Raw genomic sequence first — 26361 nt, forward strand, 5'->3', positions numbered from 1 at the left:
TGCTCTATTGGCTACCCATTCGTGGCACGCCCCATTGCATTTCAGTTGCGACCGCAAGCTTGGCCCGCAAACTCAAACTCACACTGGATGACTCCGGCGATTCTGAGATTGTCATTCGACAATGGAAGCAACGGGCATTGATACAACTCCTCGTCGTCGTAACGTAATTAGGTTTGAAAATTTTGCCAATTGTTGAATTTTGTCAGCAAGTGCAATTATATGCATCAATTGTCAGTTGTTTACTGCTCGTTAACTTATTTGATTACAGGCTAATTTGCCTGAGCTGGCTATCTATATGGCATCAGGCTGCAATTCAAGCGATTTTGGCTCTCTCAAATCGAATTACTTGATAAATTGTAAAATATAATGTTATGAATTCTCGGCCGGCTTATTTATGCATCAGAGTCAAATTCAATTTTAAAGCGTGTCCCATGAATTGTGACTAAATATGCAAAGTCATTTAACTTATCTCATTTCAGCTGTAAGCCACCAAAGAGTTGGCACACAAAAGACGTCTTATCGACGCAGCACAGCAGAGCAGTGAGCCCCAGAGTCGTCTAGTTTGATGAAGTGCATGGCATATTGACAAAAATTGCCAAAGCATACCAAACTATGCAAATAAGCACATGGACACGGGCCACACATATGCCAACTCACTCTCCGAGTGTGTGCTCAAATCTACATATAGCAAAATATATATATTTATATATATATAAATTTTGGCTCGTTTGCCGCCTGTGGTGTGGTCCTCTCTCCACTTTCTGCTCTGCCCTTCATTTATCTTGGCTTATTAAATTGAAAATATTGCTTAAAATATTTTGCATGCATGGCCAGGCGATGGCTCTGATGGCTGTGATGGCGGCTACGTCAGCATCATTGTTGGTCCGCTCCGTTGCTGCTCTTGCTGCTGTCCTTTTAAATGCAAATTAGCTTTTTGACTTTTTGATGCGCCCATGCAAGCGACTGCCAACTCTCCCAGACTCTATTTAGATTTATGCGGCTTGATAAATTGTGGCTACACTTAATGTGCGCATACGGTGTGACATGTCCTTTTCATGTCACTCCAGCCAGAGCCAAAAAGTTAGACCTTGTCTACGGATCCGTGTGCTGGCGTCTCCATTTCTATTTCAGTTGACATGTCGAGTGGTTTTGTTGGTTTCCACCAGTTCTTGTTGTAGTTGCCGCCTGCTTTTTATGCAGCGTTTACTCCTGCGCTGTTGATTGCGGCTGCTGGTTTCAGCTTTTCGGTTGTGCCAAAATCATTTTGGGTAAATTCTTGCTTTGTGGTTCAGCTTTGTAATTAGTTTTGCTGGGCGAATCACTGAGTGGAGGGTATATACTATATACAGTTCAGCTTGTTCCATTGATCATCTAGAAGTATGAATATTTTTATTAAAGAGATGTCAAGCAAGAGAAATATTATTTATACTTATTGTTTGATGACTTGACATGAATATCCTACACACATTCGCTATATAGTTCCCATTCCATCACTAATCTGTATGATGAATAAAGCATTTATTAAAGCGATGTATAGAGAGAAATAGTGCATACTTACTCATTGCTTGTTCGATCTCCATATCTCAGACCCACTGCCTTTCTTTGCGATTCTCATAAGCTATGTAATCATATATCTCCTTTCTCTCAGGTCATGAGAAAGACATTAATCACAGAGACAACGAGTTTTAATCTCTTATTAATTATCCGTCACGAGTTTTCAGGTCAACACGCCAGCGATATAGTAAAATTAAATTTAAGCCACAACATACCCTTCACTCACTCAGATTATAAAAATCAATTACAATGACTGAACGAATCATTTGAATTATAACACTTTCCCATGAAATGCTTTCGTAGCGCCGCCACTCCATCAAATATCCAGTTGAAAAGCGAAAGGCATGGACATTTAACATGCATTTTAAAAATACCAAATACCAGAGACCCGTGTCCCCTCCACCTCCTCCTGCTCTTTCTCTTCCTCCTGCACAGCCACTGAGATTTTTCAACATTTTTTAGATTGATGATGTCGCCGTGTGAGTCGCTGCATTTGTGCTAGTTGTGGCAGGCATAGCCAAAGGCGCAACGCGCACCCACACCCACAGCACGCCACTTCCCCCATTGGGCAATGCGTCAGTTGAGTTGTCAAAAAAGACGAAAGGAAAAAAAAACCAGAGCAGAGCAGAGCGCGGCACCCGCCAGCGCAGCGAGTAGAAAAACGTGTACAAGACCAGCCGGAGAACCAGAGAGAGAGAGAGAGAGAGAGAGAGAGTGATTCGAGCTGAGTGTGTTGCACGCGTCCCGGCCGTCGCTGGTTTCCGCACAAGTTGCTGTCGATCAGAGGCGGTTACCGAGTTGTGCATTTCAACATGTTTCGTCACGCCTTGAAATTATTTGCTGCTTACATCTCGATTTGATTTGAGCATTTTTTAAGTAGCGCCTAAGTTCCGGAGTTAAGTGAATTGCTTTGTGTTTGTTTTGTTTTGATGGCGGGTGGATGGATTTCTTTGATAATCTAAATTTTCAGCTAGGGGTTGCATTTTAAATACATTTTAAATGGCTGTCAAAACGTGTAAACGTCAAAGAGCATAACGCACCGAAACAGTTGCAATTTCAGCAAATTTTTAAGTTCAATTTTCTGGGAATCGCAAAAAACTTGTAAGCTACGCTAAAATTATATAATTTTAAAAATGTTTACAATATTATATTTTTCAAATTTACAATTTTAGAACTCCTTGCTAATAATATTTACACAATTTAAAATTTTTGTAAAATTTGTAAGTGCAATTTTCTGAAACTTTTGGCAAAACTTAAGAGCTCCTCGCCAATAATATAATTTTAAGCAATTTACAACTATTGAAAATTTAAGAAATTTCATGTCCAGTCAAATCTAACAACTAGCGTAACTAATGTGCACTTTTCGGCTTTCGAGTTAGTTGTCAAATTGATTTCAAAATTCATAAATCAACTAAAAGTGAAGCGCAAGCAACACCGACGCAAGTCAAGTACAAAATTAAATTAGAACCAGCAGGAAAACCAAGGGCGGCACAACCACAACCGAAAAATGTACAAAATGTTAAACATAGCATCAAATTGTATCGGACAGTTCCAAAGAGAGATAGAGAGAGAGGGGGGAGCCACAAGAGTCGAGCAGAAGCATGTATGTTTGCTTTCATAATACATTTTTTTTTTCTTCTTTCAAATAGTCGTCGGCATCTCGGCTAGCTTAGTCCAGGCCCTCGCCCAGGCCCAGACCGAGGGCTGGCATGTGGTGCGTGTATATTTTGATGCAATTATAAATTGTTGGATAACAAATTACATGGCTGCGCGCAGGACAGACGGACGGACAGCCAGACAGTTAGACATACAGATGGACGAACGTACATTAGTTTAACGCCCCAGCTCCTCTTCCTCCTCCTCCTCCTCCTCCCCCTCCTAATGCTCACGCACATATGTTGGGCTGCTGGGCTGGAATATTTGGGCTGACATTGATACAGGTACTCGCTGACAAGACATTGCCTTATTGAGGCCTGCTGATTCAGGTGGCACAACTGTACCGGGAAGGTTGGCTAGGGATCTATATTGATGATGTATGAAAATATTGTCCCATTTGCTGGAACGACATGCGGGCAGCAGCATCGTCCGCTCGCTCGCTCATTCGAGGGTGGCCAATTGCATTTGTAGCGACAATTGTCGTTATTTAGCATTAATACTAATAATCAAATAAATAAACGTTGCATTTTAATTGCGACAGTTGCTTTTGTTGCATGTGTGCGGCACATCAATTGGAGTAAATGCATGGCCATTGTTTTGTTTCGGCCAGCGGGTTTATTGAACTAGCGCTTAAAGTCTTAAAGCTGTTCAGCTCTTCAGCTCTATACGCAAATGCCATCCAGTCAGCTTCTATTGTCAGCGCCTTGTGCAGCTCCAATTCCATTTGCCACCCATTTGGTTGTGGCCCTTTGTTGTTTTAGCCAAATGCGAAAAGGGTTCATAACCGCACTTAGCTTCATTGGCTTCTGGCTTTATCGTGCGGCCCAGACGTAGCATTTTAGTAGCTGTTTAGCTGATGTTCCCGAGCTCTCGACGTTGCCCACTTCAAATTCAATTCAATTCGGCTTCGAAATTGCACGCAGGTTGCGCAAGCATTAAAATTAATGAACAACAATAAAAGGGCTCTCAGCTCTGGAGCTGCACTTGACGTGTTTTGTTGCCGACTTTTGACAACTGCCAAATCCGCTTCATATCTCCGATAACTCTGCATGTCTGCATCTCTATATCAGCGAAATTTTTGGAGTTAGCATAGGTAATACTATATAGCATAATTAAATGATATACATACCGAAAAGATATATAAGTTTTACTGCCTTTTAAGACATGAATATAACTATTTTTGTGCATAATTAAAATCCCTATAAAATGCACATAAATGCTGGAAATTGAGGCCAACAATTTTAATGATATTAGAGATAACAAGTAAGAAAGAAATGCTCGACCAGCAGATACCCTGAGTACTTAGTTTTTATTTTATTTTATATTATTTTATAAAAAAACATTATATTTTTATATAAAACTCAGATCAACCGTCGGATTTATATAAATTTAATCTATTCTTGATCAAGCATATATCATAATTATATTTAGCTAAAGACATAATACTCCCATTTTCAATACATTCGAGGGTATGAAAAGGGGGAACTCATTAGTTTTGAGCGCTCGTAAATTAATTTCAATTTCTACATGTCGAGCCCCAAAAGCCCATTAAAATTGAGCCATGATGCCAATTTGGCATGGCAATAGATGTGCGTATGGAGCGAAGAAATGCATGCATATGCAAATTAATTATAAATTTATGATTTCATTTTGGCAAAGCGATGCCAGTGACGATTGCCACATGCGAGAATTGGGCGGAAAGCGGCGACTTAGGCGCTGTCTGCATGGATCATAAACTAGCAGGAGCAGGAGGAGGAGGAGGCGAGTTGGAGGGCTACAGCAGCAATATGGCTCATGTGTAAAGCCGTAAAATGTGGCACGAAAAGCCCAGCGCATTCGATATTGAAGGCAACCTTTTATGGCTCTATCAGTGACGCCGGCGACGACGTCTTGTCTGTCTGTCTGTCTCTCTGCCTGCCTCTCTGTGTGTGGCTGTCACGCACATAATTCTCGAACATTAATTGCGCAATTGTTCACAGATAGAAATGTGCACAGCCTGAGCAATGGGAGGGGCAGTGGCCGGAGCAGGAGCTAAAGCCAGAGGGCCAACTTTAACTTTTTAGTGGCCCAACAAATGACGTACGATTTGTTCTGCACGAATAAGCCAAATCATTTGTAGACACACAACAGCACTTTGTTTTATGACTTGACAGCAACTACCGCTCTACGCATTTTTTACCACCTACCCGGACGGAAACTACTTGTCTATGGGGGACGACAACGCCCCCCTGCTCCCACCCACTCGCTGCCTCCAGCGCCCATCTGTCTGCTGTCCTGCAATCATTGCGTACCCACCTGATGCCTGCATGCGGGCTAATTTATGGCCTGCTGGCAATATGTGCGCCTGTGTGTGTGTGTATTTGTTTAGCGGCGTGTCCTGTTGTCAACATACGTATAATTTTTCATTTACTGCTAAGTGTTTTTCCCTGCTATTTCATAATTCTCGTAATGACATATTTCTCTTGACGCTCGAGTAGTTCTGTTTGTTTTCTTAATGTCAAGCGCTCGGTATGTTTGGATGGTAGAGTACAAATGCATAAAGACTCACGTGCATTGGCATGGATGGGCACGGCAAATGATTGCGTAATATGCGTTTTGTATTAATGTACACATTCACTTTCTTAAAGCACATTTCACAAAAGCAGCTTTGCATTTTTCACTTTAATTTTATAATACGCAATAAGTCTTATTGACGCGAGTTGACGTTTTGTGGCGAATGTCAAAAAGTATTCGCATATATGCGAATGTCGAATCGACAGCGATCACACTTATCGATATATGTATATATTTACAAACACTATCGTATAATATAAAGTGCCAAATTTATCCAAAAATTAATATAGCTATAGATTTTTATAATATGCACATTTGTTTTTGGAGCATGATATTTAAAATTCAAATTTGTTAATTAAGCAAACTTAACGAAAGTTCGTTGTGAATGGCAACAATCGAGTTTAGCGACATTTAAATATCGCATAGCTGACATCGATATTTAGGTTTAATTAAAGCTTAAAACTTTCAAATGCAATTTCTCGCTAGAAGCCATTAAAATTTGTTTTTAGCTAAAGGACCTGTGCATATGTAATACGGCATGTAAATTATAAACCGAGTATAAAATACGCTTTACGCTTCGTTTGATTTACTGTGTCGCTGTGCGTGTGTGCATGTGTGTATTTCGGCCGCCTACACTTGTTATCGCCTGGAAGGCATCTCGTTTAATGTGTTTATTTTAATTTTCAATGTCTGTCCGCCGGCGTTTTATTGCTTTCAATTTTTGCGCATGTTTTACGAGCGCATTAACAATAAGACAAACCAGCCGATGCGAAGCCCAACAGAAATGTATAAACTCAATTAGATAAAAGACGACGGAGTTGTAAAATTCACTTGGCTACACACGCAAAGCGAGCGACGCACCCACCAAGCAACTCCTCCAATTCTCTACTACAATTTTTCTTCTATTTCTATTTTTTTGGTAGCGTGTTAATTTGTTTTTAATTCCCAAACTGGGCGGACTCAAGCAGAAGGCCTAAAGACAGAGAAAGTTGAGCAGTTTTTGGCTATAAATTAACGTTTAGTTACGCTACATAAAAACCTGTCCGAAACAAGGGGAATGAGTCGGTGTAAGTGTGGGTGTGTATGTATGTGTGTGTGTGTGAGTAAATTTTACTTGCACGCTTTAAACTCAAGGAGTAGCATACATAACCTTACTTATTGTACAATTCTATTGAATGTATACGCTCTATATCTGTACTTTTCAAATATATAGGATATACATATATCCTTAATATTATTGAGTATTTCGAATTATTTAATCTCACTAATTTAAGTATTAATATTTAAGCCCAAAGTCTATATATATATTGCTAAAATTAAATATATCCCTTTAATTTATTAATCATATGGTTATCCCCCCTATTAGCCACATATACACCCTCACTTTCTAATTATAAAACCATAACCTCAATTTCTAACAAATCTCATCAAGTTTATAACATTACACATAACCTCAGTCTCAATATAATCTCATTTATATACCATACAGAATAACCATTCTTTCTACCAATCTAATAATTTAGTTAATGAAAGCTACTTTTATGATTTGACTGCTAAAGATCTTGTAATGCCCAATGTGATAAGAAAGCATAACCTTAGCTGCTCACAAGCTGACTTAGATCATTAGGCCCCATTGCACTCTGTCAGTGGCATCATTAGTTTTATTTAATTATGGCTGCGATATTGATTGCTTTGTTAAAACATATTATATGAACCCCATCTCAAACAACGAGAAGTTCAATTTAATGAAATACGATTATAGGAATATCTAAGCGAAGACCTCGGCACGGCTCGGCTCGCCACAGATCTCGTAATTTATTTGATAATGAATAATGATGTTGATTTGACACTCTCTCGCCACGGCTGAACATCAAATGGATTTCGTCACGCTTCTAAGCAGCCCAAGCAAATGATAGAGCTCTATTCTCTATTCTATTCAGGCAGTCCCTAGACACATCATTTGGCTGCGTAGGCAGCTCTTCGTGCTACTTGGGTAGAGAGCTCCATGTGAAGTTTCTTTTGTTTTCTAATTTAATTAGACTCCAACTGATTCTCAATAGCTATTGAAATTGTACTTGATCTTTTAATGGAGCATGAAATCTAGAACGTTTGATTCAACCAAAAAAATAGAAAACCGACCGCTAATGATGCCTCTAATTGGTTACAATAAGCTGTGTGGTCCTAACAACCGTGATAAAGGTCGGAGTCCTGTGAAATCAATCGTATTCATAATGAAAGTAAAAATATGTTTATACCCTGGAAGCCAGAAGAAATTCTTATAAAAGGTATTTAGTGTTTATGCAGGCACAGGTGACTTGTCAACTTCTATATATCTTTCATCTGGTTGATCAGCTAGTTTCACCCCTTTGTTCATATATATGAACTCAGCGATCTCGTAAACTAAGAAAGCTAGAGACCTCAAATTTTAAACGTATATTTATATAATGCTTATGACATATAAAAGAAATATCTTCATTCGAAATCCCTGTTAGATCTGTTTATTATCGACATAAATCGAGGGCGATCACTATATATATTATATATTTATGTGTGAAGGTTTAGGGTATCTGCTAGTCCAGCACTCCCTAACACTGCACTCTTACTTGCTATAATTAGAGAATTCGTAATCAAAAAACTTGACTGTCTGTCTCTATAGATGCACACACACACACACACATCTATCTCGTATTTCATGCACCCTCTTAACTGCTTTGGCATAATTTATAAACTTGTCTGTTTCGTGTCGACATTCATCAAAAATTTGCAGCTCTTCTTCTTCTTCAGTTCTGGTTCTTGTGCAACTTCATTAAAATTAGCTCATAAAATTTGCAGCAAAATCTTGTTTAGTTTTCATTTATGGCTCAATGCATGCAACCTACACGCATCCGCATCCGCATCCTTGACAGACGCATTTCGAGCATAATTTGCTGTGACAGCATTTGCCTGGGCGTCCGTAATTCCACTTTACCAAATGACATTTAATATGCAAAGTTTTCGGCAGCCCCCGAAATGCGCGCTTTATCTTTTGGCTTGACTTTTGTTGATTTTAGCACCAACAGCGACAGCCGCACACAGACACACACACACATAAGATCTATAGATCTACGATGCACTTGTCTGGGCCTCTAAACAGCATAACATATCATAGTCTTTGACTGACTAACCAGATACCCTGTTGTGCGCAACACCTTTGGGTTTATGTAGATTTATTAGAGGAAGTCGCATTAAAGTGGGTTACTCATTATTTGCTTCTATTGTAGATGAGTTTAGCTCAATAAACTTGTGGAATATTCTCAAAATAAGTAAAGCTTAATCTGGTATGTTCATAAATTGAATTAATTTTTAATTCATTTCTCAGAAAATAAGCTGAAGCGTGGTGTGAAAGAGATAGGAACAGACGGAGAGCCGGACAAACGGAATATTAATCTTAAGGATAGATAGATGGAGAGCGGAAGTAGGCTGAATTTCAAATATAATAATTTATAATACATACAATAAATAATAATATTATAATAAATAGTTGCACTGAAAAGTCTATCTGGTTTTACACTCCTACAAATGGTCCAATGTAAACCACCTTGAACCATCTGATTCCAAAAAGTACTAATTCTATACATAGCCTGTTGTTACATATAAAGTCTGCCACGCCTACCGCTGCCCCTCTCATATATATGCACAAAGACTTGAAGCACTAAACACCCTAATTTATCGCCTTATACAGGGTATTAAAACAATAACGGGCATTTCAAAGTGCATGCTCTCGAAATACCCTTTATTACAAAATAGCTGAGCATGCTTTACGGCTCGCACACACAAAAATACACATCCACACACACACAGAGAAAGAGAGAGTGAGAGAGAATCGTAAAGTTTAATGACGCCATTTTCGAGTCGCGCAAAGTTGCCTTTTGAAATATGAATAGACCCTCAGGTTGGGCATAGACACAAGGAGCTCGCCATCTAATGCTAAGGAGATTAGTTCAATGGCATCGTCAGCGACGTCGTACTCGACGTTGTCGGCTTTTTCGGTAGCTCCACCAATAAAATTGGTTTATGCGATCTGCCAGTACAAGAACAACAACAACAACAACAGCAACAACTTTTTGCCAGCCCACTTTTCAATCGGGCTGTAATTGACATTGTTTTCGTAGCTCCTGTTGTCCAGGACAACAGCCGTCCTTAAGCCCGGCACGAACACACACAAATTAAGCTCGTAAAATTTAATATTTTTGCGCAAAACTTTGCCGAGGAGGTGAGTATTAGTAATTTATTAGTGGCTTAGAGAGCGCTGTGGAGTTTACGCCCTGGACTTTGCTATGCATAATTTGTCCTTGGTTCTTAGGATACTTGAGATACTTTAGAAAAGAATAACATAAAATTTAACTACTGTTCGAAGTTTTTTTCTTTTTTACTTTTTTTATTTTGCAACAAAACTCTATTTACATAATTTAATAAATTGTAAATTTCATAATTTTGTGTGACTTTTTTCTTGGGTATACTTTAAAGATGGAATAGAGTATTATCGTTTTGAAAAATGGGGAAATATATGAAGTATATTTTATTAGCAGTAAATATATTTCTAGGAGTCGTTTGAGTATATCTTTATTAAACTGAATCGATAATTATCTATATTCCGTTTCAAAGCATTCTAACATGATAGAATGAACTGCCTATCTATACGCCAAAAATCGAATATTTCGAGCAAGCTCTACTTATCTAACAATTTTTTATTAGCCAAGTCCATTAAGCTTTGGATATTCCTCTGTCTATAACAAACAAATCTCCAGTCCTCACAAATCCAGCGTATGTTATCACAGTTTCAGAGCAGGAGACTTTCTAAATGTAATCGCTCCACTCTTCTCTAATATCTCGACCCACATTACAGGGTATCGTCCAGCTGAAGCACTCTTCAAAAATGTTCTTTAAAGCCTACGCAAGCATTGCGTGTCTTGAGGAGTTTACCGCTACGCTGATTAGACTTTCCCATAACCAACATCTCGTTTTGTATTCTCACCCCTTTTCGGATCTGCTAAGTGCCAATCAAAATAAGAATTTTGACAATAGGAAAAAGTTTCCCAAGGCAAATTGCGTGTGCGGTGGTCTACCAGCATAAAATTGCTGACGGATTTTCCCCAGGGTCGAGGCCTCAGGTACGACCGAGCTCCGGGTCGACCCAAAGACTTAAACAATCCATCAAAGAAAACGCTGCGCTTTTCATAAGAATGCATCAATAAAGCAATAAAATGTCTACAAATCAAACGATAAGGTTAACAGCGACTCCGAAGCTTGCCAAAGATATAGGTATACAAACGTATGTGGATAAGTCTTTGGAAAGGGTTACGAAAAAGTCACGTACAGCACGCACCGCTAACCGGCAATAGACTATTAATATTAATGGATAGGTTTAACACATTGGGCGTTGCAGCTCGTTGCCAAGAGCGCATGGGCCTGTCAAGAAGAAAGTTGTCTTCCTCGCCCAAGGCCCCCCCCCAATCCACAGATTGACATGTGAGTGTGTGACACCCGATCAGGCAAAGGGTGCAAACCAGAACCAGCCTGGCATGACGAACGTATATATCTCTGGCCTTGGTTCCGCAAATCTCGTTTGTATACGCCACGAATTTGATTGATTGGCATTCAGATGTCGATGAATGTTTCGATAATCAAATCGTTTTTGGTAACTTAATGTGGTTTTGCTTGGTTATTAGGAGTGTTCGTTAAGGATAGGCTGGACAGCGATCTGTTACATTATTAACGGATGTATATATCGCTCTATTTCAGTGTATATCTTGAATGACATACACATACAGTTTAACAGAATTGTTTTCTAATGTTTGTGTATGCTATAAATATTATCTTTTATAGATCCATTATTATTTTTATTTGAGTGAAATTTCAAATTTAAATATTATTACATTTCCTCTAAACATTATCTATTGAAATTTTACTTGTTTAAATTATATTTAAAATTTTTAATTTAAAGGTTATAGAGGCAATTATATATCTCAGTTCCCATAGGTCTTTTTTGAAAAAAATGTCTAAGAGTTATTCGATAATTTTTTTTTTTTTTTTTTTTTTTTTTTTATTTCTTGGTTTTAAAGCAAAATATTATAATAATTTTAACAAAGTAAATCCTAGTTTAAGCTTCAAGCTCAGCTTCCCAATTTCAATAACTTGTTTATCATATTTTGCTGAGACTTTTTTCTAAATATTAGAACTGTCAAAACTTAACAAAAAAACTTGTTATCTAAAACTTAATACATTATTAAACAATGTAATGATTAGTGTTTCTGAAATTTTTCTCTTAAGTAAATATTATTAATATGAGTTTATAATATTGTACATATAAAATCCATTTTTTGCTCTATTATTAATTTATAGTTTTAAAGTAATATTTTTTTGAAAACAAAAATTCCAATTATGTTCTTTTCTTATAAAAAACAATGAAAACTTAAAACGTTTTTAAAACAATAATTCCCATTTAATAGTTTCGCTGAGTAATTACTCACTAGATATCAGATCTATAGATCTATATATATACTTGTTAATATTAATTAAAAATAAAATAAATTTTGCAATGTAAATCAACTATTTCATCTGCCTTAAGCTTTTATAGTATAACAATAATTCTAGGCTTTTCAAATAGACTTATTCTGATTGTTTAAATTTGCATTATAATGGCCTCCCCTTATAGCTGGACATCTATTGGGAGTATTTATGTGACATTTCAAGTTCCATTTGGTGGTGAAGGTTTTGTTGCAAGCCTCGCACTGGAACGAGCGTGGACTCATATGATTGCGTACATGTCTGCAGAGGTGAAAGTACTTTTTGAAGGTGAATTGGCAGTAGGGACAGACGAAAGGGCGCTCCTCGCTGTGGGCCAGAGTGTGTTCGTCCAGGTCCGACTTGTACTTGAACGCTCTGGAGCACTGGCCACACATATACCGATGCTCGTTGCTATGGCTCTTGATGTGTTTCTGCAGCCTCGACTGTTTCCGATAGACTTTCGGGCAATGTAGACATTTGTAGATGCGTTTTCCGACATGAGACTTTTGGTGTTTCAAGAAGTTATCAATTGTGGTAAACGAAATTACGCACCGCTCGCACTTGAACATACGCAGATTACTGCGCAGTGCGGTGGGACTGCTGACGTTCTCGCAATAGCTGAGGTTTAGCATCCGTGTGGATCGGCGCAGGGGATATCGATGAGTCGTGCCTGAGTCCGCGTCAGCAATATCTAATGTTGTGGAGTCTGGTCGATCACAGTCATTGAATATGTTTTCCATGATCAACCTCTCGCAGCTGGTCATTTTTCTCTTATATGGCTGCCTTTTTTCCAAATTCCATTTGGATTCAGCTTCATTGTCCTTCACTTCGTCATCCGAATCTGTGTCCAGCACAGTGACTTCCTCTGGATATTCCATGCTTACTTTCATGCAGAGCAACTGATGGCTCTGCTGGAGTCTGCGCTTGAATCGAAATGCGATTTGAGCATTTAAGCCACAGGAGACGCAAATCTTCTGAGGCAGCTTGTCGTCACGAGCGATCTTAAAGTCCACCAGCTCGTTGAGCATCTCCGCCACACTGTATTCATAATCAGCCAATGGCCGATCGCAAAATATATCCACCAAGGTATGCGACTCGCTCATACAAGCACGGCAAATTTCCATTTTCATTTAATTTTGGTTGTTCGATTTTTAGTTATTTACGTAAATATTTTGACTTGATCACGTGTGACATCAAGTTTGAATGCCAAGTGACAATAAGTATCGATAGTATTAGTGAGACAACGATTTATGATCACTGAGAATGAACACTAGTGGAATGAATAAAATGAGCTTAGGTATCGATAGTAATATAATTAACGAAAGTATATCATAGCGATAATAGCGCAATCTGAATTTAGAAAACTTGACGCTTTCGTTAAAAATTTCGTTTCATTTGAATCAGAAAAATTTCAATTCAATTTGCTGAAATTCTTATAAAATTAAAAAAAGGCAGGCTGAGTTGTAGCACTTTTAATGAGAAATTATACAATTTTAAACTTTCATGTTCGCTGTTCGCTGACTTTTGAAAATCGTGAGAGTCGAATTCCAATACGAATATACATAAATATCGATTACAATTTACATCAAGACTAATCACTGACATTTAACTTTTCCAATAAGAGACTTTAGCTACCATCGATACTTTTGTATGAAAGTGCCATCGCAATTCAAACTGCTCCAATTGAGCGAGCTGCTGGTCTTCCGACAATTTGAAAACATTAAAGTAAAAGCAAAACTAAAACACTTGTGACGCAATAGCTGAGTTGTTGTTTCGCCCTCGTAGACAGTCGTAACTCCTAGGGCAACAGGACTTTTCGACATCCAATTTGAGGCAGTGTCCACCCACAATTACGTTGCGACTGCGCCACATTTCCGTTTTGACCAAATTTCAGAGCTGGTGATTGACTTGCGCTACGCTTTTATGTGCGACTGGGACAAGTGAAAATGAATTTTCATTCCGGAATACGCAAAAAAAAAAAAAAAAAGAAAAGGAGAGAAGGCCCACAGATCGAAAGTCAACGAAAAATGTCTTGTGTTATAAAAACTAATGATTGGCAATTGGTTTTTACTGTTATTGCCGCGCCCTGTTTCCTTGTTGGGCGCAGAGGCGTGGCAACGTGGAACTGAAATTGGAATTGTATCGAGGCCGAGAGTTCTACGCATTGTCTTGCAATACGCATAATTTCCAGCCGCGTGCACTTGCAGGAAAATCGTAAAATTTGATTATTATAACTTCCTTTCGTCGCTTGCTTTGCATTGTATTAATTTATGTATTTATATTGCAGATCTTGCTACATCTTAATTGTTGGCGCTTCCGTTCGAGATGCTACATTAATTTCGAAGTAAATCCCATGGTCTCCATTCACCAGAGAAGAATAGCTGTATCCATATAAAGCGAGCCAGGTAAATTAAGTCAGGCAGCGAATTTAAGCAAACAATACAATTCCACATTGTTGCAGGCCTTCAACAAATTCTAATTTATTGCAATTATGTGACGCATGTCACACTCACTGCTGACCATTGACCAGGAGGCCGACACGTGACCAATCTGCTTGCCCCGGGGCCACTGATTGGAAAACACTAAACAGATAGGCTAGTCGAGCGGGCGGCCAGACAGCAGCTGTCCGACCATTCTATAGAGATTTATTTTACGCTGATAACACGCTTAAGTAAATGCAGCGCACACACAGACACACACACGCCGTCGTCGTGGACGTCACCCAGCTCCCAGTTCGAGTTCGTACAATTTAAATGGCGATTAAATCTGTTGGCATTGATGGATGTGTCCAAGGCGGCTGCGTGGCTAGCGGGCTGACTGGCTGCCGGGCTGCCAGGCTGCTGGGTTGGCAGCCTGTTCTGTGGTCAGTCTGCAGGATGCGGCGCCGTGTTAACACTTTTGTACAATTGCCAATTTTTCGCCAGCGCCTGCTGATGAGCTATCCTCAACAGCCGAGCAGCCCGCCTGGCCTGACTGTGTGTGGGTGGTTGGTTGGTTTGCCTGGTTGCTGGCCAGCGGTGGCTTTTGTGGTGTTGTCCTCGGCTGAAAGCCTGTTCTTGCCGTGAGTGGGTGGACATTGAGTTGGGCTGGCATGCGGCTACACTTCAATATTCATTTGAACGCATAATTGATATTGACGAACAATGTTGCCGTGTCGCTACAATGTTTCAAGTGCACTGGGAGAATGCGCTAAGCCTGCATTAAGATATTTATATGTGTATGTACTTAATTCATTTATATATTACATATTTAATTTTGATTTTTAAAAACATGTGTATTTATTATATCCTATTTAATTTTCATTTTATAGATATATGTATGTATTATTTCGTATTTAATTAATTTATATATTAATTTTTTTAAATCTTTTTTTGAAAATAAATATACATATGTAATTTTGAATGGAGTATGAATTTTGATTGTATTTATTACATCGTATTTAATTAATTTATATATTAACTAATTAATGTTGATTTTATAAATATGTGTATGTATTATATCGTATTTAATTAATTTATATATTTATTTTTTAAAATCTTGTTTTATTATATAAATATTTGTATGTATTTAATTAATTCATATATTACATATTTAATTTTCATTTGTAGATTTAATTTTGATTGTATTTATTGTATCGTATTTAATTAATTTATATATTAACTATTTATTTTAATTTTTAATTTTATAAATATATGTACCTATTATATCAAGATTTTAAAAAATTAATATATAAATTAATTAAATAATTTATATATTAATTTTTTAAAAACTTGTCTTGCAAATAGTTAAAATTCTGCTCAGCTCTCTATTATCTTAAACATATTTAAATGTATAATTACTATTTAATTAATTTAAATGTAAATAACTAACTCATTATATTATGGGCAGTTTTAAAAAAATGCTAGTTTGAAATAAATAGAAATTCATAGAGTTATTCACAATTCAAATAAGGATTTAAAATCGCTTTTGTATGTATAGAATACAAATTTGTTATTTATTGTTATATTTTTTTATTAAGGTCAGCCAGCTCTGACAAAGCGGGATTTTTTTTGTTCATTTTTAATTTTGTAATTAGTTTTTAAAGATAAAAAATTACTAATCTCTGAAATATATTTTTCATATTTAAATCTTTGTATATAACATGTACTTTACTTTATTTTAATTTTTTCTCTCAGTGCACAGCCTCTTTATTGAACATCCCTTATAAACTGTACTCGCCGTATACTTGGCAGTTAATTTTTATAAATTTCCATGTCATGAATGTGTTTTCCGTAGCATTTTCCGCATGCAACATGTTTGCCATTTTCATTTGCCTCCCGAGTATCTCGGATTTCATTTTCGTCAACTGGCCAACAGTAGGGGCGGGAGGCGGGGGCGTAACTTTTTGTACTGCTGCCGCTGCCGCTGCTGTTGGTTCTTCGTTTCATTTTCATTTTCTATCTGTCAGTGTCATGTCACGTTCAGCAAAATGCATTCAATATGTGCAATTGTTGTTCGCTTGCGAAGCTGCAGGAGTGTAAATTTAATTTAGTTAATTGAAACAATTTGTTGCATGCGACAACAGCAACAACAACAACAACAGCAGCAACAATTCGTCGCGCCGTGAGTTCATTGAAAAGGCAGCAGCAACAGCAGCAGCAACAGCAGCCGCCTCCTCACATGCCACGCCCATTATGCAATACACGTTTTAACTGATTTTCGTTTGAGAATTTTCTTTTTACATGCGAAATTATATAGAATCTGTTCGGCGCCTCGAAACATGTCAATTTTATGTGCGTCTGGCAGAGCGCAGCGGGCGGTTTCTCTCTCTCTCTTTCTCTTTCACTCTCACTCTGTTCAATTTGATTGAAAATCCATTCAATACACTTTGTATATTGATATATTAATTTATTTATTTTTATTTATTTTTTTTAAATGCTTTGGTCAATTTGCGTGCAAATTGAGACAAAGCCGGGACAGTTCCGGCCCGGCCGCAGCCAATATACCATGCCATATATAAATTTAATTAAAATCCTTTATCCCTCCAAGCATATTATATGCATTCAACTTTAAGTTTTACTCTAGAGAAAATGCAATTCGCATTCCTCACATCTAATTAGAAACACTTTGCCTGAATTAACTAAGCAATTAAATAAATACGTGAGCTATTCAAATGGCGAGCTGTGCGTGGTGTGAGCAGGTATGAACAGGTGTGCAGAGAGAACGACTTCATGATACCCTATAGAATTTTCATTAAAGTATTCAAGAATTCATGGTAGATATTGTTGGACCTAATTATAATAATCCTCAATTTTAATATATATAAATAATCCTCCTCATTTCAATTTACGAATAAAATAAAATTAAATTAAAAAAAAATTATTAAAATAAAGCATAAGAACTAAATTAGTGACCTGCAACTATTTATTATTAGTTATTAAAAAATTATTATAATAATCTATTTAAAGATATTTTCTTATGGAAACTTTATTCGTAACTTTTATATCAAAATATTAAATAAAATATTTGGTGAAATGTTACAAAGTTCAGTTTTATTTTATTTTAAGTAGAATAAAAGAGAGTCGAATTAGAAAAATAAATAGAAAATAGAATTAGAAAAATAAATAAATAGAAAGTCATGAAGATCCTGATGATGCGCAGTGTACTTATATATTTCTTAATACAAATATAATATTACTATTTATGATATGGTTATTTAATCTATCTATATATCTACACATATACGAAAGAAATATTTATTATATAAATAGTTAACTATATCTTTATATAATATAACATTTTAGCTGAAGATGTTGACAATTAAAATAAGAAATATTTTCAAATAATTTTTTAATATATTGTTTTAGTTATTTATTATTATTTTTATTTATTTCACATTTTATTTTATTTTTATTTTTTTTTTGAAAAGTATTGTTAGTGTATAATATTTGTGTTTCATTACATAGAATATTTAAATTTCAATTTATTAATTAATAAAATTATTTTTTAATATTTTAGTTTTAGTTAATTATTATTTTTATTTATTTTAGATTTTATTTTATTTTTAGATTAAAAAAAAAAGTAGTTTTAGTGTATAATATTTGTGTTTCATTACATGGAATATTTAAATTTCAATTTATTGATAATATTAATGGTTTGCGTAAACTACTCTCCTCTCTTTTCTCTCGTCCTTAAGGGCCAAAATATCTACTCTGGTCACACACTAATACTACTACAACTACTACAAATACAACTATTGTAAATGCCATGATTAATTCACGTGCATTACGCAAAAAACGCATTTGAGCGTTAAAATGCAAATTACAATAAATTCCAATTGCACAGGCGGCCGTGCCCAGTGGAGCCGAACCACAGCCCCGCCCTATAGCCCTATAGCGAGCACTGGGTAAACACTTGGTAAATTTGCGTAAAATATCTCGTATTTACCTTGCACTTGACGCTAAGCAAACTACAAGATACAATATACAATTATGTAAACACACACACACACACACGCACACAGACACACACATGCAGAGGGTCTTCGTGCGTGGCTGAATAAACATGGAAATTTTGTGAAAATAGACTTTCGAGTGTCGATTGAACGCAGGACACGTTGAGCGTTGCACATTTTGTGGCCTATCAGGTGGTTAGAGCCGAGGTCCCTGTCACTTTGAATGACAGCCCAAGTCAAGTCAAGTGCTCGGCCATTGTTGTTATAGCTGCTGCACCGTCTCCCTCTCGCAGGATGCGTGTCCTTATGGGAATTGCATAAAAGGCGACACAATGTGTGGCTGGTGCTGGGCCAACGGCTAGTGCTAAAGTTTTATCACGGCTTTGGCCGGCTTTTTCGTTTAATTTAAATGCAAACTTTGCAAACTGAGGCGCAAATTGTCTTTGCCAGCCCCCCGCCTACGACCACACCCACTTTACGCACTCTGGCTGCAATTTCGAGACGCATTACGCATGCATGGCTGGCCAAATAATGTTGATTTAACATTATCACGAGGGCAGCAGAAGCAGCAGCAGCAGGAGTAGGAGCAGCAGCAGCAGCAGCAGCAGCAGCAGGAGTAGGATCAGCAGTAGGAGAGCCTACATAGTCAACATTGTGTTGCAGCAGCTCTTGAAATGCCTGCGAGTCGGAAACATTCGACGAATTCCTTTTGTTCCTCATCGTCATTAACTCGTGCCGAATTGCTAATTAAGGCTGATGTCACCGTAACCGTAAAGGGAAGGTCTTCAGCTTTATCACATCATTGTGTCTATAGTAGTCCGAGTGGATTATATTGGAGCTGCAGTTTAAGTAGTGAGCGAACTTTATTTCAAAATAGATTCATTTCGTACAGCTATAGTTTATAGCTGGGCAACGTGGATAAGATTTAGTAATTTCTGAAAAAAAAAAAATCTTATTATAGTTGTGTATTGTGAATAGGATTTAGTAATTTCTGAAAATTTTTTGATTATGGTGTGATACACCTTTACGGCTTAAAATGCTTCTGTGATAAAAAAAACTCTTTGTCCTATATTATAATTAATCCGCATTTAGCTGCTTCATGATGTTAGTTCCAGCTGCTTATAGACATAGGAGCTCTATAATTACCTTACTCGTAGCTATATTTTCTCGCCAAAAGACTCCACGTAATAATAATAATATAAAAATAAAAATATAATAATAATAGTAATAATAATAATAATAATAATAATAATATAATAAAAATACAATAAATATATTCATATTTTATCATTATACAAATTAAAATAAAACTTTATCTCGTAATAATAATAATAATAAAATATATTGTAATATAAAAATATATATTATAAAATATATTAAGTATTTTTTTATTTATTGTATATGAAAATACTTAATTATTGTTAAAACAATTTTTAAAAAATTTAAAAAATTAAAAAAAAAATATATATATAAATAAATATGTATAAGCATTAATGAAATACTTAAAATAAAAGTACTTGAAATTCTAAAAATATACACCAATACTCTTATATATACATATACAAATATACTCGTATATACCTATATACAGATATACATCTATTTGACATAGACTCGCTTTGAACGCTCTGCTGCATTTGAAAGGAATCACATTTTTCTTAGCCTTCTCAGCATCCCGTTAAAGAATCAATAGACATAGCAGATATATTTTTCCACAATCAATGCCCATTCTCAGCACACTTCAAATGACAACAAATAAGTCTACTTCAGAGTGATTAAGCGACAAACATCAAATAAACTGCAATAACAAGTAGCCCGACATCAGCTCAATACAAATCGAAATCGAAATCCTCCCTCTCCCTTGGACAAACCCAACCCCATCCTCTCTCTCTCTCCCCCTCTCACGCTCTAATTGAGTGTGGGTGCGGAATGCTGCTTAGCCGCTAGGCCGAAAACAATATGAGCATAATTATTAATTGCAAATAATTTTTCTTAAGTCTCATTAAGTGTGGCCGGCAAACAGGCGTCGTACTTGATGAGAATGCCACGCCCCGCCCGCCCATCTCTCGCTCTCTCCGTCTCTCCAGCATCCAGCGTCCGCAATGACAAAAGAATTGACAGCACATAAATTAGAAAGTAGCCCATCTATGTGGAAGACCGCCCGTCCGCCCGTCCGTCCGTCCGTCGAGGGTGACACTCATCCAAGCAGCGACCATGTTTAAATGTGTTAAGCCGACGGAAGTGACATTTCTCTTACGCACATTTCTCTAGAGAAGTTGTTGTTGTTGTTGTAGCTGATGTTGTTGGTCACGTGTCCACGCGCCTGGCGGCGTGTTTTCCGATTTGTAGTCGTCATTGTCAAGGCGTAGATCTGTTGATCTATTGTTGAGCACCGCAAGGACATACAATTGCAGAGGTGTGCCCCGCAATTGTTGCAAGTGGAAGCAAATGGATTTGAGTTTGAGATACAATTTTATATTTCTTTATGGCCATATATATATGGGATAGCATGATTTGATGCTACTCAAACTGTATCATAGCAGAATGTTTAACTCTGGAAGCATTGATATTGACAGGCTCAAATTTGATTTATTTACTAGATAGTAGATTTTATATTTAATTGAAAATTAAGCACTAATAAGGGGAAGCCTTAGGCTAAAATAATGTAGTGCTTTACATATAATACAAGTATGTAATACCTACGATTCACATAACAACTCAGACAATGCATTCACAGACTCAATTCACGGTCACACTTGATGTGTTCAGGGAACACAAATTTCATTTCAAATATTTGCTTTTGCTTCATTTCAGTCGAACAATCGGAGAAAATTATAAATGTTTCTTTCCGGACTCAAACGAGAAGAACCGACATATTCCGTAGTTCTCTGGGTTTTTTCTAGGTTTGTCAGTAAAAGAAATTTATTTGCAGACATCGACAAAGGGTCAACAGTTATTGTTATATAAAAAATAAATAAAATATATGCTTACATATAAAAAAAAAAAAAAAAATCCCATAATTATATGTATTATTAATAAAATTATGCAAATATACATAAATATTATATGAATATAGATTGTATTAACATTATAAATATAATTATGTTATTTAATATATTTTTATAATTTAATATAATAAGAAAAATAATAATTTCAATATCATTGAATTAATAATATTGATTTAAAAAAAAAACTATATAAAAATAATATTTAAAGTATAAGTCTAAGTCTTTACATATATACTCATCTTCTTCAAGTTATATTCTAGCTTACGATATTTATCTTAGGAAATCAGGATATTTCATCTTATCAATCAAGCAGATATCCTTAAATTTTTGTATACCTTAAATAGTTAAGTGTCATCTAAAAGTGATAATAAAGATCCTATTCCCAAAGTCAATAAAATACTTTTCCTGTGGTATGTATAAGATCGAAAAATATTAAATTATAATGCTTTTTTTTAGACTCTAAAGTGCGTGACATTATGAAGTTTATGATTATATAAATACCATTTTGAGGAGCCGTTAGGAGTTTTTTAAGCATAACTCAAATACAATAATATAGTATTTGCATTTAATGAAGTATTTCCTTACGATTCTAAAATATCCATAAATGAATATTGAATTTTTCAGAACTTTTACAAACTTAAAGTCAATTAAGTTGTAGCTCAAGACTTTGGGCTAGTAAAACAGTTCACATATTGCTTCCGCTCGTAAAACTTTCTTTTTTTTACAACCAATTTGACAATAATTATATAAAATGTTGGCCATAAATTAGAACACCTATAGGTTGTTTTATAGCTATCCCTATGCCACAGCAGCAACAACAAAAACAACAGCAGCAGCAACGGCATATAAATGAACTAATTAAATCAACAGTCAGTCGTCTGTCGTAATCCTCTGGGCCAAATGCACCTGTATTTATACACCTTGACACACTATGCGACAACTCGTAAAAATCGCGCCAAGGAGCCAACTATTAAAAAATCGTAAACCTTTAAAATTTTTACAACTGGCGAACGTTTCATTTTCCGACACCAAAATTGAAAGTTGTACAAAATGCAAATTGAGTTGTTTGCTGTGTCGGAGTGTCGGAGTTTACGCCTATTTAAGCGCCCGAAACTTCTCAGTTCCGGCCAATGATGCAGCCTAAACACTTAATTACGCCCGGAACACAGCTCGACACATGGCTGACCATAAAAAAAAACCTAAACAGGGAGTAGAACAACTGAGCCATTCAAATTAGCATACTAACTGGGCCCTAGCCTGGCTGGCACCTGACTTGAGCCAGGGTGCGAAGCAAATTAAAAATTATCAGCGATCAGTTGCATAAATTTTCAAGAATATTTAGATGTATTTATGCTGACGAAGGTCCATGTGAAGGCGTTGAGCTGCAAAATGCGCTGAGGTGAGCTGACGTGAAAAAGTTGTTTTTTTTTGTTTTGCTTATTTCTTTTGAATACTTGCTTTTAGAGTGAAGAGAGTATATTGGTTTTGCTTGGATGTGTGTTTTGTTTTTTGTGTATTGTGGATGGGATATAGCTGCAGTTATGACTAGACTGGCTAGGTTTTTGTTATTTGTTTAGTACTATGATTAGTACGCTTTCAAGATAATTAAAAAAAAAATAAAATAAAATTGAAAATAATAATAATAATAAAAGCCCATGTTATACAAGCAGACTTTTCTTTAAATAATATATAATAATATTGTAGTAGGCCTTTTATTTAATTTCTTTATTTCATAATTTCTTGATATACACACGTCTGCTATTGTTCACATTCAAGCTTAAAATGTATCGATCCTCCTCTTTCTATTACTCAAAATGGCATGTTGCATATCGACAGCCTCCTCAGCCACCGATATGGTTAACTATCGATAGATGTGTATCTATCGATGGTTAACCATAATGCTGTTAACTTAAATCTAATATAACATAGGCTAGTAACCAGCTACAGTATACATAGGCTAGTAGCCTGCTACAATTCGGCCATCCTGACTCTGAGATAGCCCTCTATCTCTGTTAATTTTATATAATATTTGATACTTAACTTCCTAAAAATAATATTGTGTTTACATGTTTGATACAAAAAAAAATCTTACAGATATTCTATTTACATGTTATAAAAATTAAATTATTAATTAAATGTTACACACTAGTTATGAAATTAATATCTAAAATATAAGTTATTATCTCTCTTATGCTTTTATCCAATGTCTTATATTGCTTGCACTCCAAACACCTTGATAAGGATTCCTGGATAATTGGAAACCGTCAACGTCTTTTATCAAATACCTATCGTTCTTCAGTACTTTATCTATGACATATGGTCCTTTGATTTAGGTATTAATTTCCTTGATATTCCCACCGTGTTGTCAAAATTCTTAACCATTACATAATCTCCTGGCTTGTATACTTTTGCAGCTTTCCTAGCATTATTAAAGTTCTCTTCATTCCGTGTTTGTGCTGCAGATTGATAATGTTGTGCTTGTTCTCTAATATCTTCTAAATTCTGTGAACTGCATATATCTAATCCTATTATTTTCTCTAATTGCTCTCCTAAACTATCACTAATTTCCCCTTTTTGCGCTATTCCGAATAACATTACGCTTGGCAATTGCTTGGTGCTACAATGTTGAGTGTTATTCAAAACATATTCCACCCTCTCAATTATTGAATCCCAATGCTGTCCATTATCACCTTCTATTAGTTTAGCTATCATCGGACCTAAACTTCTGTTTATTCGCTCCACCTGACCATTCGCTTGTGGCGATCCCGTTGCAATCCTAATATGCTTTACCTTTGCTTCTTCTAAAAATTGGTCAAACTCCGTTGACGTAAAACAACTTCCTCTATCTGATATAATACATTCTGGCTTACTGTATGTTCTAAAATATTCTCTCAATGCCTTTACAACTTCCCTAGTGCTTGTTGTTTTAGTAGTGAATAATCTGACAAACTTTGTAAACCCATCTACTACTGCAAAAATGTATTTCTTTGATCTGCCGTTATCCACTGGTCCATAATGGTCAATATGAATTATTTGGAACGGTTTATTCCCCTTTGGAATGCTATGCAGCCACCCTTCTGCTTTGCCCGTTCTAGGCGAGAATGCTATGCATTGCAAACAATTTTCAATATGTTCTAAAATTTTCTTTTTCATATTGGGAAACCAATATGATTTACTTATTGCATTAAGCATCTTGTCCCTTCCAACGTGCCCTAATTCATTGTGATATTTGTACAATACATGTTCTTCCATCTTTTCTGGTACATAAAATAGTAGTCTATCATCATTTGTCTTCCTAAATATAACACCATTTCTCATTTCAAATAATTTATGCTCTTGTTTCTCTAACAATTTTCTAATTTCTTGTAACTTTGCATCTTTCGTCTGGCAAATAATTAAATTAGTCTCAAAACTATTTGCTTCTGTTACCATAATGGTATTATTATATCTACTTAATGCATCTACATGCTGCATTTGACTTCCAGCCCTGTGCACTAATTCATAATCAAATTCTTGCATTTCCAATGCCCATCTTGCAATTCTAGGGTTAAGATCTATTTTATTCAAAGTTAAAGTTAAGGAATTACAATCCGTTACTATTTTAAATTTTCTGCCTTGCAAATATATTCTAAATCTCCTAAGTGCATTAATAATGGCTAAAGTTTCCAGTTCAAAACTATGATATTTTGCTTCCGTTTCTGTCGTTCGCTTTGAAAAATAAAATACAGGATGCAGCTTTCCGTCTTCTTTCTTTTGTAAAAGCACTGCTCCAAATCCCATTGCACTGGCATCACAATGCAATTCTACGTCATCTTTATGATTATACAACGCTAATACTGGTGCCTCTAACAATTTCTCCTTCAAGCATAAAAAACAATTCAGTTCCTTTTCTTCAAATTGAAATTTTCTATCTTTCCGCAATAAGTCATACAACGGTTTTGCCAGAGTTGAAAAGTCTTTTATAAATCTTCTAAAATATGAGCACAACCCGAGAAAACTTTGCACCGCCTGAACTTTATTAGGTATTGGGAAATTCTTTACCGCTTCTAATCCCTTATCATCTGCTCTAATGCCATCTTCTGATATTACAAATCCTAAATATTTAACCTTGTTCTGCAAAAATTCACATTTATCCAGCCTCAACTCTAATTTGTTCTCTACTAATCGTTTTAAAACCTCTTCTAGTATCTTAAGATGCTCGGACACATCTTTGCTGGCAATCATTATATCATCCATATATACAATTACCTTGCTTTCCTTTATTAAATCTGCAAATATATCATTAACGAACCTCTGAAAAATTTGCGGAGCTGTTTTTAATCCCATAGGCATTCTCAAGAACTCAAACTGTCCTAACGGCGTAACAAACGATGTGTATTTTACGGACTCTTTCTCTACAAAAACATGAAAATATCCATTCTTAAGGTCAAGCTTCGTAAAAATAGACTTCCCCACTAGTCTGTCTAACAAATCATCAATCAACGGCAAAGGATAATTGTCTTTGATCATGATCTTGTTGAGTTTTCTAAAATCAACGCACATTCTTAAATCTCCTGTTTTTTTCTTTACTAATACTATTGGTGAAGCATACTCTGAGCAACTAGGTTGTAT

General features: G+C 36.0%; 1 long non-coding RNA gene across 7 annotated transcripts; it reads left to right on the forward strand.

Annotated features, from left to right (window-relative positions):
* Positions 1-2908: 2908 nt before the first annotated feature.
* On the forward strand, positions 2909-18499 carry LOC26528032. Of its 7 annotated transcripts, none has more exons than XR_006357559.1 (4): positions 2909-3157; positions 9122-10015; positions 14597-14714; positions 14771-15578. It is a non-coding gene; the product is annotated as an uncharacterized LOC26528032 (long non-coding RNA). The 7 variants fall into 7 exon arrangements; XR_006357558.1 differs by lacking the exons at positions 2909-3157; positions 9122-10015 and adding exons at positions 13956-14034; positions 14095-14523; XR_001449154.3 differs by lacking the exons at positions 2909-3157; positions 9122-10015 and adding exons at positions 13963-14523; positions 18485-18499 and having other exon boundaries at positions 14771-15526.
* The last annotated feature ends 7862 nt before the right edge of the window (positions 18500-26361 follow it).

This window comes from Drosophila mojavensis, unplaced genomic scaffold, assembly GCF_018153725.1.
Source record: "Drosophila mojavensis isolate 15081-1352.22 unplaced genomic scaffold, ASM1815372v1 contig_74, whole genome shotgun sequence".
In the NCBI taxonomy this organism is placed as follows: Eukaryota; Metazoa; Arthropoda; class Insecta; order Diptera; family Drosophilidae; genus Drosophila; species Drosophila mojavensis.